At 41.6% G+C, this 17945-nt stretch overlaps 1 long non-coding RNA gene across 2 annotated transcripts in view; it reads right to left on the reverse strand.

Annotated features, from left to right (window-relative positions):
• Nucleotides 1-14204: 14204 nt before the first annotated feature.
• The window catches only part of LOC120755141 (uncharacterized), a 39930-nt gene continuing 36189 nt past the window's right edge, over nucleotides 14205-17945 (reverse strand). For both annotated transcript variants that reach the window (XR_005701645.2, XR_005701647.2), the window contains exon 4: nucleotides 14205-15370. This is a non-coding gene — a long non-coding RNA (uncharacterized LOC120755141). The remainder of the gene's footprint in view (nucleotides 15371-17945) is intronic.

Below are 17945 nucleotides of genomic sequence, written 5' to 3' on the forward strand. Positions count from 1 at the left end.
TGGGGTTTTCTATCATGGCTTATTAGGATATCTGAATAGCTTCCTGTGACTCAATGCACGCACAGCGTCAGGAAGAAGACGCAATACAGCAAGTTGTCACGGCAATCCTAGGAACTGCCCTCTGTATTTAACAGGGAAAAAAGCTGGTTTCAAGTACTAGTCTTAAGTAGTCTTAAGTCTACTCAGAGACTTAAACCAAAGAGACTTTTTATTTTGATCATTTTGATACATTTGAGGAAAACTCTATTAAGTTCTTATTACAAAGATCACTCAAAATTAAGAAAAGTTCTCAAATCTTTATAAATCCTTAATTCCCTTTCTTAACATAAGCTAAAGCATCAATAAATACCTATTTTTGCACTAATTATGCATAAATTTCAGATAAATCCAATCATTAAATTATTCTTTTCACTTACAATGCATTCACTTTTTGTTCAGGATAAGGCTCACTTTCAGATGGTGTTTTTAAGCTAATTTTTGAGTCCAAAGTAAAATATTAATGGCTTTGAATTTTCTGCCATTCTTTTCAAATATTGTGCAAAGTCCAAAACCAAAATAAGACTCCTGTGTAAGTAATCCCAGAAAGAAATTGAAAAGACTACTGAAATACTGCAATGTGTCACCAAATGCAGAAGTTTTCAGAGCCCAAGGAGTAAACAGAACACCCCCAGAGGGCTGGACTGTATGGAAATTGTACGCATGCATTGTTCTTCCTCTCCAAAATGCAGAAGGAGGTTTGTGTCACTCTGTGTCCAACTATTTTGTATTTGCACAACTGCCACAGAGGAGCCCTGCTATCAAAATGAGGCCCAGGAGAGAATAAGTCCGAGGGCACTAGAACAATGAATGGGATTAACCCCACATGTCTCAATCAACAAGTGGCTACACACCAAATTCTTTCCCAACCTGAATCCACCCTGTCAGCAGTCAGAAGTTGCTCCAAATGAGCACAGATGTCCCATGGCTCCACCTTTCTCAGTCAATACCTGGTTAGAAATCAGGATCGCGTTCACATCAGTTTTGAGATGCCACAGCCACGCTGGGATGCTGAATCACATCTCCAGGGTGGAGTGGAGCCAGTTCAGCAGTGCCACTCGACTTGGCGCCTCCCTAAAGGGGGCTCAAGTGATCAGTTGTCCCTGACTTAACCCATTTCACCTTCTGCATTTATGTTGGCAACTCCTTCAACAGAAGCAAGGGCTCTTTGGCAGGATCAAGTGCCCTGCATTTCTAGATGCGCTACAAGCATTTTGGCGCCTAAGAGAACAGGAGTTATTGAATCACACCTCTTGAATCTGTTATCAGGAGATTCATTCAGTGCAGAGCTGGGTGTGCTGGTTGAAATGCTCAATAGGCTAAGCAGGTGCAATTACACTGAAGGCAATGGAATTGCACAATCCATAGATATAAAGACATTACCTTATTAATATTTTTCTAGACACCCCCAATGAGCATCATCTGTCTTTATTTTTCTTTCACAGGCTTCAGTATGGCTTTGTTTGAAAACAGATTTTATCCCTGGATTTCCTCTGTCAGACAAATCTGAGCTCATGGGGTACCTTAGTGTTTAACTGCTGCAGAACTGCATTTAAGAAGCAGATTCTAGACACACACTGTAGTAGTAATCATGTGTCTTTGCACTGGATCTTTTGTAACTTTCTGTGTGATTCTTTACAATTGCTTTAACAAAAATTCAGTGACTTGCCTAGTGTAGATCCAAAAGAGCTTGTTCTTGACCCTTTTGATGCAGTTCTCTGGGATTTTGTGGCTAAACGACCTTGCAAACAGAGTACACACACTGTTGTACTTGCAGCACAAGCCAGACAAGAGTTATTGGCCAGGGGACTGGGGGCTGCCTGAGGCTATGTGAGCGTTTCAAGGTTTAGGTTTTGCCTGGTATATTCAGGCACACATAACAAAATAGAGCTTATATTTTAAAAATCAATACAATGACTGATCTTAAGTCAGAAAACTGTTTTGTTTTACTTTTGCCATCATTGGTTTTTTATTGCATCTCACATTTGGTTTTTTCCTTGTCTTTTTGCTGCCAGCAAATCAGTCTCAACTTGTGTTTAGACTCAGCTTCCTACAGTACCTTATTTTTCTGTGGTAGTTCCTCCCCCTCTGTGGCTGTTGCTGGTTTTGATTCCTTCTCATCCAGGTTTTCCTACCACTTTCTCCACCAGGCAGTTACCATTAACTCTAATACATAGGGAATGGTACAGCGAACAATTACAGCATTTAGAGACAAATTGTTTTGGGGTTGTTTTTTTTTTTTTCACTCTGAGCTACATGGACCAATAAAATAAGAAACCAGATGAAGCAATGAAAGACAAGTTGCACAGTTAGTTCATGTGCTTCTAATCAATTATGCCAGGTCTGGACTCTACCAAAATTAATCTAAGTTCCTACTCTTCCTCCTTGCTCTCAAACGTTCTTTTGCATTTTTATTTCAATCTGCCAACAAACTGTGATGCCACCCCTCTGTGTGCCACACTGCAGACCAGCAAAATTATCCAGGCAAAAACCTACCCCACCCAGATAATTTTATTGCTCTAATTTGTGCTGCCACTGGAACAATAGCAGGAACAACCACAGCACAGGTGGGAATTCACCAAGCGAGACGAAGGGAGGCAGCTGGGTGCTCCTTAAGCTGGTGTAGCTGTTACACATCTCGTGTTGCAAATCTAGTGTAAATAATTGCATTCTTGCTCATCTGGCTTCTTTCACTGTGACTCATTAGTAAATCTTTTTAAACAGCTTAGTAGGACAGGCAGCAGCTTTTCTAACTTTCTTCATATTCCTCACAAATATTATTTCATAAATGACCTTGTGACTTCCAAGCAGAAAGAAAAAAAAGAAACAAAAATGATTCCTGACCTCTTTGATATCTTGCAAAAATGGTGAGTCTGACTATTTGTTACACTCCAGTGTTGTTAATACCAATAAATGTTAAAGATACAAAGAGCAGTTCCTGTATAAATCTTGGTTCAAGGATGACGGGCAGGCAGCTAGAAAACATTTCTTCATGTCTTTTTCTCCTAATGTTAAACTCTCACCAGAAAAATGATAAGGATAAATGGCACCTATCCAAGTGATTCCATTACAGGAGCTGGTTTGTCTGCGACAGATGATTCACTATTTATAGTGTCTTTAGTGCTGCCTCCCAGTGTACTCTCACAGTCAATCTCAAAGTTGTTTAGGCAGGGTAATGTACCTGCCTCCTCCAAAAGACAGAAACTTCTGCAGACAAAGAAAAGAACATCTTTGGGGATGAATTTCTCTACCTACAGCTATTCAAAACTTACACACAGCTCGAGTATAACAGAGGAAGAAAACCAGTGTATAAAGCCGGGACCACCCTTCTGACTTTGGGGAGCTCCATGATGCTCCAAAGTGCAAGAGCAGCCCTGAGCAAGGCTGTCATTTCCCTCTGGAAACATTTAGACCCTGCCAGCTGGAGCCAAAAACCCAACAAACCCAGCTCCGATTTCTCCCAGTGTGGAGGGCTCCAGCTGAAGCCCAGCTCTGACACACATCACACAGCGAGGGGAGAAAATGCACCTGGTGTTTCATGACAGGCACTTCCACCTCAGACACTTCCAGAACGCAGCATTGAGGAGCCCTATTCAAGCTCCTGGCCTGAGGGAAAGCTGCACAAACCTCCCCAAAGACTGAAAATTACCTGTGTTTAAGACACTAGTTAGCACAGGGGATGCAGCCACGGTGATTTTAAGCCCAGCAGCATCGGGAATCAGGTGCGTAATTGCAGCTCAGGTGAGTTTACAGCATTGCAGGAAAGCGCTGCAAACTCGTGGCATTATCAGAGCCTGGCTATTACCAACAGCTGAAAAGCAGCTGTAGAATCTATTCCGCTGATATATGGGTGTGCAACCAGCATTTTAGCTGCCCAATGCAAAATTGCCCTTTTTACAGTAAAACCCAAAAATGGCTGTTTCTTCTTCCCCATTTCAAAGCAAAATACCTGTTTAATATTGCAAATATTCACTCTCAAAAAATGTCTCTGGCCCCTATAAGAAGCGTTCAGTGCCTTTTATTCCCTAAACATTGTTATTAAGCTACATAAACTGTAAACATTGAAACAATGACATACTTTTAAAGCAGTTTGGATAATAAAAAAATGAAGTGTTCCTTTCTGAAAAATATCACAATGGGAGTTTTCAACATCAAAGCATTTGTCAAGAATATACACAGAACTATCACAGAACACTGCAGCCATTTTATTTTTCTTGTTTAACATTTCAAATTCACTGTCATCAACCACTACAAATAGAGGTTACAATGCTTTGCTTTCTTTTGTTGTTTTGGGCTTTTTTAAAGCCTTCACACAGTGATACACCTCTGTAAAAGACTGAGATAAACGTCATAAATAAACATCTAAATTACCTTTGTGGCCTCGTTCTCCAGAAAATACAAAAAGCATTTTAAAAATTTATTATTCGGAACATTTCAGACCATGAGTAAGCCCATTTTATGCTTAATACTCTGTATGAATGATATATTTAAAATCAACGTAGCTGATGTCTGCAGGTTAAACATGTTGCGTATTTTGGACTTGGGGGTTTTTTTGCAGCACATCTACAGAAACTTTGAGAAAAAAAACCATAAACTGAAATCTACATCACAGGTGAGAAAAAACATGAGTTAGATTGACACCTGCAAATCCTGAAAACACTGGGTTTTAGCAGTTATTATCAAAGGGCAGTTGGCATTCCCGAGGGGATGCTGACATATTTTCCAGCAATAAGTGCAAAATCTTCTCTTGTTGATTCTTGCCCTGGACAACCTCAGTTAATAGATCTGGTGGGCTCATGCGTGTGCTTCTCATCCTGCCTTCACTTTCATAGATATCTCTGCAATAAACCATTTTCTGGGAGTGATTCATTGCAAATGCAGCTTTCACCTCATTTCTTTCTACTCCTTCCTCAAGGTAAACAGGAGTCTTGACAGCGTTTTCACTTGGGCTCCTTTCAAAAACCATCAGAGCCCCAAGGATGGGACTGGCTGTGCACGTGAAAGCTGGTGGAATGGGCCAACACCCGACTGAGGTGGGCAGTGCCAGACACCGGGACAGCACTGACACTCTGGAGCCATTCGTTAAACCTTCCTGTCCTATCGAGGAGCCCCAAACACCAGCTTTCCTTTGACTCCACATTTCCTTTTTTTTTTGTTTCTTTTTAATCTTATCATGACATCTGCCTCCAGGTCCACAAAACATGTCAGCAAACCTTTACCGAAAAACAGAGCAGAAGGCTTCCATATTTTCCTCTCATTCTAGATTATGGAGGGGATTTGACTTTTGCTTTTCTGTGATGACCCTCTCAGCCTTGTTCCTCCCAGAGCATCAGGACCAGCCCATTTCTGTGGAATTCCCCTTAAGGAACGGGTGTTAGCTTGTCCCTAACAAAACCAAATGTTTCCCACCAAGCAGCAGCATTTAGTCCTGGTGAAAAAACAGTGAAAAATCCAAAATTACATCTGCTTGTAGCAAGGCAAGACTCCAAGGATTTTTAACTAAGCCCAGTTGCTCCGAGCTTTATGACGCTGTATCTTTCACAGCTTTCCCGAAGTGCCACCCCTTCCTCTGTGCTCTGGGCTGTATTTTGGTCAATGATGTGTGAAAATGCAGATCAGTGCCATTTGCTACAACAATTAGTCAGGGTTTCCATCGGTGTCATTGACAGAAGAAGTTGGATAATATCTGCCTCGTCCACCAAGTAATAAAACGCAAAACTGAATGAACCAGATGTATTGGCAATCGATCATTCATCCATCATTTGTTTGATGTGAAGATATTTCACTGACTAAAATGTTTTAATGTAAAGAAAAAAATCCACACTTCAGAACAAGAGTTTTATAATTGGCAATGAATCCTCAAGTGAATTTTATAGATCAGTTAATGTCTAGATGAGTTAAGGGTGAAAGGTAAACTTGACATTAAATGCTTAGTTAGGAGTGCCAGAGGATTCATTACTGTTGCTAAAGGGATACTGGGAAATTACATTACTTTTTTTTCGTGTTGGAAAAACAAAAGGTTTGTTAGAACATTCATCATCACTGGAGTCTGAGGAAAATAGTGCAAACTTTACACAGCTGACACTCAGACCATTAAAACAGGTTATTCAGAGAGAAAACTTCAAGATTTAGCTCCATATTTCAGCCAATTTACAATTTTAAACCTTGTTGACTTGTTCCACATCAGCTCCCTATGCAAGACTTGGTTTTCTTCTATCCTTGATAAAAGGCTACTATCAAAGTAAGAATATTTTAGTCTTACAATGTTTTAATTTTCCAAAACACACAGTTGATATTTTGGCTTTAGATACTTGGCACCATCCCTTAATCTTAGTAGAAGATGCCAAGCAAGGCAAACTACACAAAGCAGGAAATCACGAGTCCCATGAACCATATCTTGTACCAAGCAAATTCCCCTGACCTCAGTTGCAAACCAGCAGCTAACAGGAGCTGTATCCATTGGCACTCACGCATCTTTCCTGTTCTCAGTTCCAGCACTCAGGGCATTATTTCCCACAGTATTGCTGCAATGACAGGAGGCAACGTACAAGTCAGGCTGTCCTTCACATCAGAACTGAAATTTCAGGGGGTTTTATTTGCTGCCCAGACTTTGAGGCTTTGCATTTCGCTGTTTCAAGTCTTCCATGTGACTTCCACTGCTAAGAAGAATTACCTTCATAGTAGCAGTGTTACATTGGAAAAGCTGATCCAGAAAACTACAATTAGCATGTAAGTCCTACCAATGCAACTAAAACTAATTAGGTAATAAAGGATGAATGACAGAATCAATATAGTCATAGACTGGGGAGAAATTCGGAGGCAAAGCAAAAAGAAGACGTTAAGTGAAAGGAACAGCAATTTTAAGACTGATAGGAAACACAGAAATACTTTACAACTGAAGAACCTCACTATCAGAGCATTAAGTGGAATATGAGACACCTGTCTATGAACCATAAGATATGTAATAGTTATAAAGATTATAAGCCATTTTCAGTATCAAGATGCAAGCCACACCTTTCTGGTGCATATTTAATTATATCTTTGACCTCAGAGATTGTGCTCATATGAATAAGATACTTAGTATGGTACCAATATCAGAAATTAATAAAAATGTGACATTAAGAAAATGAAATATAACCCCATTATAATATAGAGCAACATCAATACCTGATTCAAGAGCATATGAGAGATGATCTATAGCCTACAGAACTGAATAGTCACTGTTAGAACTTCATCTTGAGAAACTTATTATAACATTTCCATGTGCTTATGGAAATTTTAATAAGGCAGTTACAGCACAATAGGAGGATTTGGGAAACAGAAAGAAACTGGTCAGCTTATAAAATAGAAACTCTTCTATAGAGTAGAGTGGAAAGGGAAAAGGTCATTTGTGGATTGATTGTTGAGAGAAAAGACAGTGAAATACACTGAGGTGGACATTTGCCATCAAGCTCCCTAGGGATGGCATTCATTTTCTTTCCCCCCCTTAAAAGAACACCTCTATATTTGGCTCAAAGATGGATCAAATGAGCAAAAACTGGAACTGAGCTCCAGAGGGAGGAGCACTGCATAGGTCTGGGATAAATATGAAATAAGTCAGGGCAGCTGGGGCTGTTATTTGCCTTGTTGTTCTGGACTGATGGGTTCTCTGGGCATCAGTCCTCCCTGAGCTGTGAAGAGGGGCAAGTGGTTTGTGGGTGCTTGAGTCAATAGAGCAGTGCCACTGTTTCCTGTGACTACAAGCCCAGCTCTCCTGTGACACAAATGAGGATCTGGGAACAGAAGGAGGCACTGGAAAGAGAGAGAAACTCACTTCCTGCTTTCTAAAATGGCAAGAGGCAGCACTGTTTTCTTTAGTGCAAAGATACTTCTCAATGACTATGGATCAGCTCCCTGAGCAGTGCCATCAGAAGATGCTCCAACCTCCCTCTCTTGTTCTCAAACCCAAGAGTGTCCTTTGCAAGCATTTAATTGTGTCTTTGCAGTTCCCACTATTTGCCAATTCTTGCTTTTTCTGCTCATCACCACCATTTCACCATTCCTTGCACAGCACTTTCCTTCTCCTTCAGCAGGCTGAAGCTCCTTCAGGAGAAATATTTCTAATTAGGCACTTAGGGAAGGTAAAAGCCATCCTTGGCTAACCCCTCTGAGGCCAGGGTGCCACAGAGTGCTTCCAGCCTGCTCACCAGCCCAGCTAGCCCACAGGCTCCAGGTGAATGAGTCCAACCCCAAGCTGTGCTCGCTCCACTGCTCTCTTTGCTGCCAGACTGCTTCCACCCAAGAACAGAGATGTTTAAGGTACTTTCCTCCCGCTCTGGTTGCTGTTAATAAGCTGTGCAGCAATCCCTGCTTCGCTGATCAAAGTAAACCATCATTTATGGAGCAGCTTCAGAACCCTCTAAAAGGGATGAAACAACTGCTCCTGACCTTTCCCTACGGACACCACCAGCAGCATGACCAGTGTTGCATTGACTGTTCCCTTATCAGCATAATAAACATAAACTTCATTGTAACTTACATCCAAAATACCTCCCCCTCTGCAGCATCTCCTTGTACTTCCCCTGAGTGAAAGCCAGAACACTGCATGCCACCTTTACTCAGTTACACGAAGTTATGGCAAAATTACGTATCCCTATTACAAAAAATATTAAGAACTAGAATTAATACATTTAATTATTGTTCCCTTAATTTAAAGTGAGAGGCTTCATGACTTCCAGGACCTAGCAGGTTTTCAAAGGAGACCTGTGAGCCTTGATATGCAAACCGCTCCTGATCTGAGACTTTTTGCCAAAAGGCAAACTCAGAAGAGCAATAAATGGAACAAATCTCGACTGTCTTTGGAGATTAGCCAAGTATTCATAAATGGTACATCTTGCAAAGACAGGCAAGTGAAGCATCAATAAACCAGTAAACCAATAAACACTGAAATCTCTCTGTTGTACTCATTATATATTCACAGCTCTTTCTAAACTTAGATAAGAACCAATAATAATCCATTTGATACCCTGAATCTAAGGCCTGGCAAAAAAAAAAAAATAAAACAACACCAAACATACAAACAAATTTGTTTTTGTTCTTGTTGTATAAACCTTTCCCTCTAACACGATTTGAAAATCAAATCATTCCTGCTGTTTCTTTCTTTTTGAAGGGTTTGAATTTTTCTTTAAATGATACAGCTCCCAGTTTCAAATCTTATCTTTATCCCTGAGGTGTGCTTGGAGAGTTTCACTCCACAAAGAAAAACACGGTTAAAACAACTAGAGAAACACGCAGTTTGCACTAGCTAAGGATCTAAATGTGAATCCAAATGGAAAAGCTCAGTGGAAATAAACCCCCCAAGTCTAAGGCGCATATGCACTGCACTCAAATGTGTGACAGAGACCAGGCAGGAGTCCTTGTCAGGACACTGAGTCTGCAGCACTGCCTTGCAGGGACAAGGAGAGTGCCCAGGCAGCTCTGAGCACAGCTAAAATGCAGTGTGAGCACAAGGATCTAGATCAAACGTGTCAGGCCAAGTTAGTCAACAGTCTGTGGCATAAAACACGTCTTTAATGCGTGGCATTATGTCTGTCCCTGGTGACTGCATTAGAGACTGATGTCTTGCCCCAGAAGCCCGAGATTCTGGGTCCATTTCCCACCAGAGTGTCAGACACATCCCATTTACAACTCCAGCTGCTCTCAAGAGACGCTGAGACTGCACTCGTAACTCTGCTTGCGGTCACAAAGCTTGCCTTGCGCTCACCCTCCTTGAGGAGCAGGGCTTGTCACAACACGAGCCGCGGGCTTGGCAGCCTGAAACAGCGGAGTCGGTCCTGTTCACACAAAAACGCGCTCCAAGGGAGATTTGGCTCAGGAAGAAGCTGTGACAAGCTGGCAAGTGCCACCAAGAGCTGCAGCTGTGCCACCTCACCGTGGCTGGTGTTCCATCAGGGGTGTGGAGAAGGGGAGATCTGTCCCCGGGCACCCTGCTCCTGTCCCTCCCTCCTGCTGCAGCAGGGCCAGCACTCAGCTCCGCTCCGCCTGAGCCCGCTTCGCTCCTGCCCCTTGCCCTGAGGAACTGGCACTGCCAGAGGCTGGCCAGGGTGCGGGGGCAGGCGTGAAGGGCACACCAGGAGCACACTCTGAGCCCCAAACAGGGGAGGAGGACCCCAAATTCAGGCATGGGGGATTGCAGACTTGAGGGAACACAACACAGTGTGGTGTCTGGGAGCGGCAGGTAGAGTTTGAAGAGCAGGGATGTGATGTGCGGCACCACCGGGACAGACAGTGCTCAGAGTGCTGTTCACATTCCTTGTTACCATCAGTGAAGGACTAGAAAGTTTGGAGGTTTTTTTTCACGTTAATATCCAATTTCAGTTTGAGCAGGCAAATATATAGATAATCATTAATATTTGAGATTAAAATCTTTATCTAGACTATTTTCATGACTTTTAAATATTTTACAGCCAGTACATGATGAAAAATCTGACTTTTCTTTACTAGTCGCACACCAAAAGCAATGCCCAGTTTAAGCTCCATCATTACACATTTTAAAAATGTAGAATTGAGAACATACATTGAGATTTTTCATTTTCCCTTGCACAACACCCAATAAAATCTTAAGCCCTGCAACAAAAAATTACTACTATTGCTCCCACCACAGCAACCTCACAAATCACCCTTTAATTCTGGTGAAATGGGACAAGATCAGCTCAGAGCTGAAGTCTCCCAACAGTATTTCATCTAATAATGGCTATCAGAAACCTGATGCATTTCAACTCTGGAAAAACCTCACTTCAGCTATCAAAACTCCTACCAAGAAATATATTTTTGTTTCCTTTTAGCAGCAGTTTCAGATGGATTTATCAGCTATACTCCAAAATTTTTTACCTTACTAGCTCTAATGACTCCTTTGGATAAGTTATCAGAACTTTTTCCAGTTCTTACCGAGCTCTCCTGTGCAGACTCTGCTGTGGTGTGAGGCTGGTGCTCAATAACAGTTTGCAGCATATTTCATCCGAGTTAGAGGCTGGATTGCACTTTATATGCTTGAGCAGCACTTTGCAATGCATGTTCTGTCATCGTGGTTTACTCAGAATGTTACTTTTTATTTCTACAGTGTTGTCTCTCTGTGCCTTGCAAGTGACAGAAGTTAACAGATTTTACATCTTGCCTCTGCTTTGATTTCCAGGATTTTATAACCCATTTGAAAGCTGTGCTGCCTACTGTCAGTGGCAGAAGTCCCATGGGCAACTCTGCCCCTTTGAACCCCGTGCTCTGCTCTCACCTTTGAATTCTCCTGGAAAGTGCATGGCCAAACTTGGCTCCTGCATGAACTTTCTCTTTATTTAAACCTGACAGCTGCATGATTTCTTTCTTTTAGAAACCAATATTCTTGAGACCAACGTTCACGCTGATACAAAATACTTCAAAGCATTAGCAAAATGTAATGTTTTAAATGGTATTTAATGCAGCCATTATTGTCCCCAACCCTGCAAACACCTGAGGTCTCTCCAATCCATTTCATAAGAGCTCTAATACTGTTGGGTGGAAATATGCAAAAATATAAATGCATAGATTTCATACAAAGAATGAAGTTAAATGTAGTACAACCATGCAAAAAAAAAAAAAAATTAATGCTTGGGGCATAATATCATGCTCAAAGAACCGAGTTCAACATTACCTATTGCTTCTAGATCTACACTGCTGCTGCATGTTTTAAATTTTAATTCAGAAAACATGGGGAAAGATTCAATTTTCTCTCCTGGTATAGTCATATTGATATAAAAGCTCTGCTTCTGTATTATGATCACTATTAAGAGTCTACAAATTGTACTGCAGATTTACAACACCACAGACTATTTGAGAAACCCTCCAGGTTTAAGGTGAGAAGTGAAAGTTATTTTTCAGTACAAGTTCTCCTGAAAGCACACAGTGAGAAAAAAAATCCCAGCCTATTAATCCAGCAGCTCCAGGAATTCACTCTGTAGCACTTGGCAATCTGAATTCAACATGAAGCACCTATTCAACCAGGCTCCACTGTGTTCCCATCCACTGCCCAAAGATGCCTAAACACAATTATGTAACAAACCAGAGGGTGCCTGAATGACACTGAAAGGGAAGGCTTAGAAGTTTCCTTTTTTAAAAAAAAAATTTCCCCTGAATTTCAGTATATTTTGAGGAAGACAAAGACAGCTGCTCACGCAGTAAGGAAAGCAGACAAGCATCTTAAGGTAGGACTGTTCATTTCATGCTTTATTAGCACAATCCTATTATATATATTTTCTCCCTTCATTTTAATTAACAGAACTGCAATATAATGGAGCAATCCTGAAGGCCTCACAGCTAAAAGCTGTAACTTCTATTATAAACTCTATTTTTAGTGGTATACAATCTTGGCTAGGGAAGTAAAAAACAGTTTAGACTGAAAACTGTCAGGTTTATCTCAAACAGGAACAGAAAAGAGGTTGAGGTCTATGATTTGGAGACAACCTGTTCAGTTACAGGTCACTGACATTGCATTAATTTGAAAGGTTCTAAACCCCACCCACTCAACTCATATCTGAACATTGCAATACTTCATTTTTTCATATCAAGGTATGCACAGCTTGAACATAGACTGAAAGATTCACATTTTGCATCTTGGGGTATTTGCCATTCTTATTTGTGTGCACTTGTCCCCCTCAACAGACCCTTCTCAAGGGGCAGTCAGGGGGAGAGCTCAGGGCAGTTCCCTGTCTGCCAGCCCAAGGAGAGGCTTCTCCAAAGCCAAAGGAAAGAGGTCACCCAGCCCAGAACATGAGAAACTGCTGTTCTCTGGCCATTAGCAGCCCTGGGCTTGGGTTAGAGCACCCAGCTGAATCCAAGAGACCCCTCCAAGCAGCTCTGGTGCATCTCAGCTGTGCCTTCTCCCACTTCAGTCAGTCATCCTGCCCTGGGCATAATCCTTGACAGATTTTTTCCTCTCCACATCTTTAGGGACTTGAATACATAAACTAGACTTCCCAGTTAATGAAGCCCTCATTTGTATTAAAATCATAAAGAGAGCGGGTTTTGGGTGGAAGAAGGGCTCTTGCACCAACCTAACCAGAAGGTGCTGCTTTTGACACGTGCTGCACGCGTGACACTGCTGGTCCCACCACTGAGCTAGAGGGTGACCAGTGTGTGACAGCAGCACTGCAGGGTGAACAGCCCCTGCATCTGAGCAGAAGGCAGCTGCAGTTTCCAACTCTGACCCTGGAAGCAGAGCTCTGGGAATCACCACCTTGTCTGATGTTCAAGACAAGATTGTATCCCACTCTCCCCAGACACCACACATCATTTAAGAAGTCCAAAACAACTCCTCATCACTGCTGCAATCCACCTCGGAGTCTCATCTGTATGAAAGCACTCTGATTTCCATCCAAACTCTTTGGGAGTGATGAGAAATTAAAACAAGAAACATTTATTTAACAGCAAATGCCTCAACTCCAGTCATATTCCTCTTCAGAAAAAAACAACCATAAGGATGGTACAAATGTTCCCAAAAAGTTATGAGCCTCATCCACTGACTTTCTCTGAATAAAAATAAGGGTCTGCATCAGAAGGGCAGACTTGAACACTCAGCAAAGCAAAACTTATTTAGCATGAACCCAGTATTTACTTTTTATGAAGTCCACATTGAGCTAAGAGAGGCAATTAGGGTAGATTGGATCAATGTTGCCTCAGGAAAGTGTGGCAAGATTCTGAATTGGAAACAAGCAAATTATTAGATGAGCAGCTCCTTCTCTCTGCCTCATCACAGACCATTATACAGATGAAGCTGCATTTTCTGGAGCATATAATGCAACACAAAATTGAATAGATTTTCCACTTTTCTGTAGGGCTATGCTTCGTAAGGGCAAAGACAACCCTGCACTGCCTAGACTGCAGAGGAGAAGCGAGATTGTACCTCTAGCCCATAATCTGTTGTGCTGATTTTGGAGCTATAAGAGATAGGAAGAGAGGTCTAAAGGAGCTTGTTCCATTTTCCAAAACAACTAATGGGCAAGATGATATTAACAGCTCTTTTCAGTCTTCAACCTTCAATTATCAAAGAAGTATGGAATTTTTTTTTGTCGTTGACCTCAACAGTGGAGTACCGTGCCTTAAGAAATGCAGTTTTTTGTGGTGCTGAGATGAGTTGAAGAGCAGTTCGCCCTCCCTTTGCCACCAATTTCACAATATTAAACACTTCAACTGTAACATTCCCCTTTAATGTTTATATCTATAGCCTATATTTGTTCAACATTCATGCTTAACTTTACATTAAAAAGAAAAGCCGATGGCACTCCCTTATGACGCTGTATGTGTACGACCATAAAATGTCAACCCCTTGAAAATTCTTATTGCGACCATAGGGAGAAAATGGAGAAAATTACTTCAAGAACCATGTTGCAAAGCCAGCAACATAAGCAACTGGTGTGGTTTCTGTGTGATAACCAGTCCAGGGATCCCTTTATCCAGCTCTGCATGCTCACAAATCGCTGTCTGCACGGCCCATAGGATGAGAGGGCTGCCAAATGCAGGCAAAGCAGAGCCTGGACTGGTGGAATCATCTGCAAAGCCTCCCTGGTTTTCTTTCCAGCCTGCTGAGGGCACTGAACGAGGCAGAGCATCCCCAGGCAATGGGCTGGGTGAGGCAGGACGGTGACACAGCAAACACAGAAAAGTTACAGTGCCCAGCAGGTCCATCAATATCGCATTTCTCACACACAATCCATTTGCCATTTGCAGGGGTTTGTTATCTCCCCATCAATGGATCAATGGAATTACAAGCTTATTATGCACAGTCAGGCTTAGATTATAGCACATATTAAGACAACATATGAGGTTTTTTAATACTGAAACAATGTTTTGCTTGTTTAATTTTTAAACACCTTCTACTACCAGAGCATAAATCCTATTATCAGCTTTTGAAGTTATTACCTCAAGGTCATCTTCAACCGCATTTGCCATTATGGTACCAATTTCAAGAAACTGTCTTTAGAAGGGTTTTCTATATTTACCAATTGCAAGTTTAGACTTTAAATCAGTCAAGTTACCTGATTTCGATGCAAACCGGGGGAAAAATGTATGAATTAATTTCAGCAGAGATGAAAATGACTCACCAGTATCTCTATTCAGAGAAGCACTGCAATCTATTGTGGTGGTATTGGCAGCAGGACAAGACACATTACACTTGCAATGCATCAGAGGAAGGAAAGGAAGTAGGCTTGTCCATGAGGGATGGAAAATCCAAGTTAAGTTGTCAGAGTACTCCTCCATCCCACAAGAGGCTCAGGGTGACAGCAATACTTCTGTTTATTGCTCAGTCAGCTTTCTACAGTGCCCGGTCCTGTACAACAGCAGAAGGACAAAGAAGCTGGTCAGTAAAAATGAAAATGAAAGTGGCCACAGCAGATGTGATCCAGAGCTTCACGAAACACAGGAAATTCTTCAGATGTTCAGCATCTTCCCTTGGTGGCTTCAGACTGGTATGTTCTGGTGCCTCCTAATCAATATTCAACAAACCAGAGGTGGCCTTTCTCTGAGAGGCTAATGAGTGCTTATGACCCCGATCTGGTGTTTACCAGATTGTTAATACTGGTGCTCAAAAGCTCAAGTGAGGACAGCAGGGAGAAAGAGTAATTTGGTTTAAACTGGTCACAAGCTGCATTTCTCTCAGCAAAGTTACGATAGCTATTTGTCATGCAGCTCTGCCTTATACAAGCAGAACAAAAATTAAAGGATTGTGATATTTTTAATATTACATTTATGAAGATGATTACCCAGCTGCTGTTTAATTTCCATCTGTGTTCTGCTGCATTTATACCATTAGTGCCACACTGTGGTTAGACAGACAGACTCATATTTTGGAGAAAAGAGTGTGGCTGACAATTAACATATAACTATGTGGAATAGCAACAAAGGAGCTTTTCTGTACACCGTCACCTATAAATTATAATGATTGCTTGCTTTTTGATAAATTTTCAAAATCAAGCAAGAGACACAAAGACTCGTGCAAGCTCCAGCAGTTCTCTACTGCATTCGAAGAAGTTGCCTCCGTGATAAATTTGCAAAGCTTCAGTTTAAATAGACTAATAAAGTCCCTCCCAGCAGGGAGTACATAACAGTTTTTATACTAAAAAGAAAATTGCAATACATCTAATATCTATTTGCCTCCTTTTTTTTTTTCCTTTAAACCTTATTTTTATACAGTTCTACATTCATACATCATAGAACTGTTCATCTGTTACCTTATCCCAATAATACACTCCTGCTTCCCACATGGTAAATTAAATTCTGTTTTCCAGTCACTCATAGAACAGGGGTTTGCAGGATGCTTTAGACAGGACAAGGAACCTCGGGGCCACCTTGAACAACTGCCTGGCATCCTGGGCCCTGAACAGGGCAGCAATTTTGCTGTCTCAGAATCACCTGGGATTCCCAGTGCCAGTAGCTACCCAAAGGGAGGTCACCTGTGGAGCAGAGCTCGCAGAGCCAGTACTTGCATTCTCTTGGGACATTTCCATGTGCCCGTGGGAGGCCCCCCACCACAGGTATCCCCCTCTCCTCATCAGACAAGCACAGCTCTGTTCCCACCGCTCGTGTTCTTGCTCACCTGCTTCTCAGATGGACTCTGATAGCTCCCACCATTTCCTCAGGCCAACACTAAAAGTTTTATACCCCTCATCATCCTGGATATCGATTTGGAGAGGCTGCACTTGATTCAGGCAGTTTTGACCCAGGCAGTACTTCCCTCTTGATGCACCTTTTTACCATTGCCTCAGTCCCTGTGAAAATCTCACTACAGCTGCCTTTGATTTCACTCAGTTTCTGCTGCAAGGCAATGTGATATAGGCAGCCACAAAACAAAGAACATTTTGGGGGTTCTAAAAACCTATGTTTTTAGGTTTATTTTTTTGTTTTTTTTAATGCTACACAATATAACTTATTTTTGACAGCAGGCTAGACAAACTCCATCAAAGCTCTCTCTTGAAGAGAAAAAGAAATCAGCACCTCTGCTGGTACTCCTTTTCTTTACAAATAAGTACACCACACTGATTTTTTTTAGAATGAGCCTCAGCTGTTTATAAACTGTCTCTTAACCTCTACCTCTTCAGCCTGAAAACAAGCAGCTCCTTTTCTCCCACATATGACACCTTTGATTGGGAATTTTCCTCTTCATAGCTGGTTCTTCACACTTAGAAGAGCTATAAATGGTAAAAAAGGTACAAACTCCTTATTGTCTGAAAAGCAGAGGAGAGTTGAGATCTTGTTTGGGGTTTTTTTAATTTTCCTTTTCTGTGTTTTATTACTTGTTCTGTTTCTTGATTTCCTCTTTCACAAAAAGAAAACCACTTGCTTCTCTTTCTGGGCATTACCTTTCAGAGACACTGAGCATTCAAATTTGGTATTGATTGCAGCATTCATTTGGGGTATTCCTTAGATGTAAATATCAGGCTTATTACCTGCATGCATAGATTCTAAAAATACATTGTTCCAAGCATAGACATTGTGCTGTCTCAGGCAACTATCCATAAATCTCTTCAAGCACTAAAACTCAAGGACTTGAGCTCATCAGGAAACAGTTATCTTTACACATACATCAAGCCAGCTTTCCACATGTGACAAAGGTGCAATTATTTACACATCTAATAGAGACCTGCATTCTGTCTCAGCTCATTGTGGCAAATTCCTCCCGGTAAACTCAGAGTAACTACACTGCTTCCAATGACTTAGGCAAAGCGTGTGTGGCCAAATGTCACTAATGATAACAGGACTGCTGGCTTGCTCCCCTCCTGCTTGGGTGCTCTGGATTCCTCCTCTTACAGATAATTAGAGCAATATAGATGGAGTGCTTATTTATTGGGCCACCAGTCAAAAAAGGTGCAAAGTCATACAGTGAGAGAAGAAAAGAGAAACCATAG

The sequence above is a fragment of the Hirundo rustica genome, chromosome 7, assembly GCF_015227805.2.
Source record: "Hirundo rustica isolate bHirRus1 chromosome 7, bHirRus1.pri.v3, whole genome shotgun sequence".
NCBI lineage: Eukaryota > Metazoa > Chordata > Aves > Passeriformes > Hirundinidae > Hirundo > Hirundo rustica.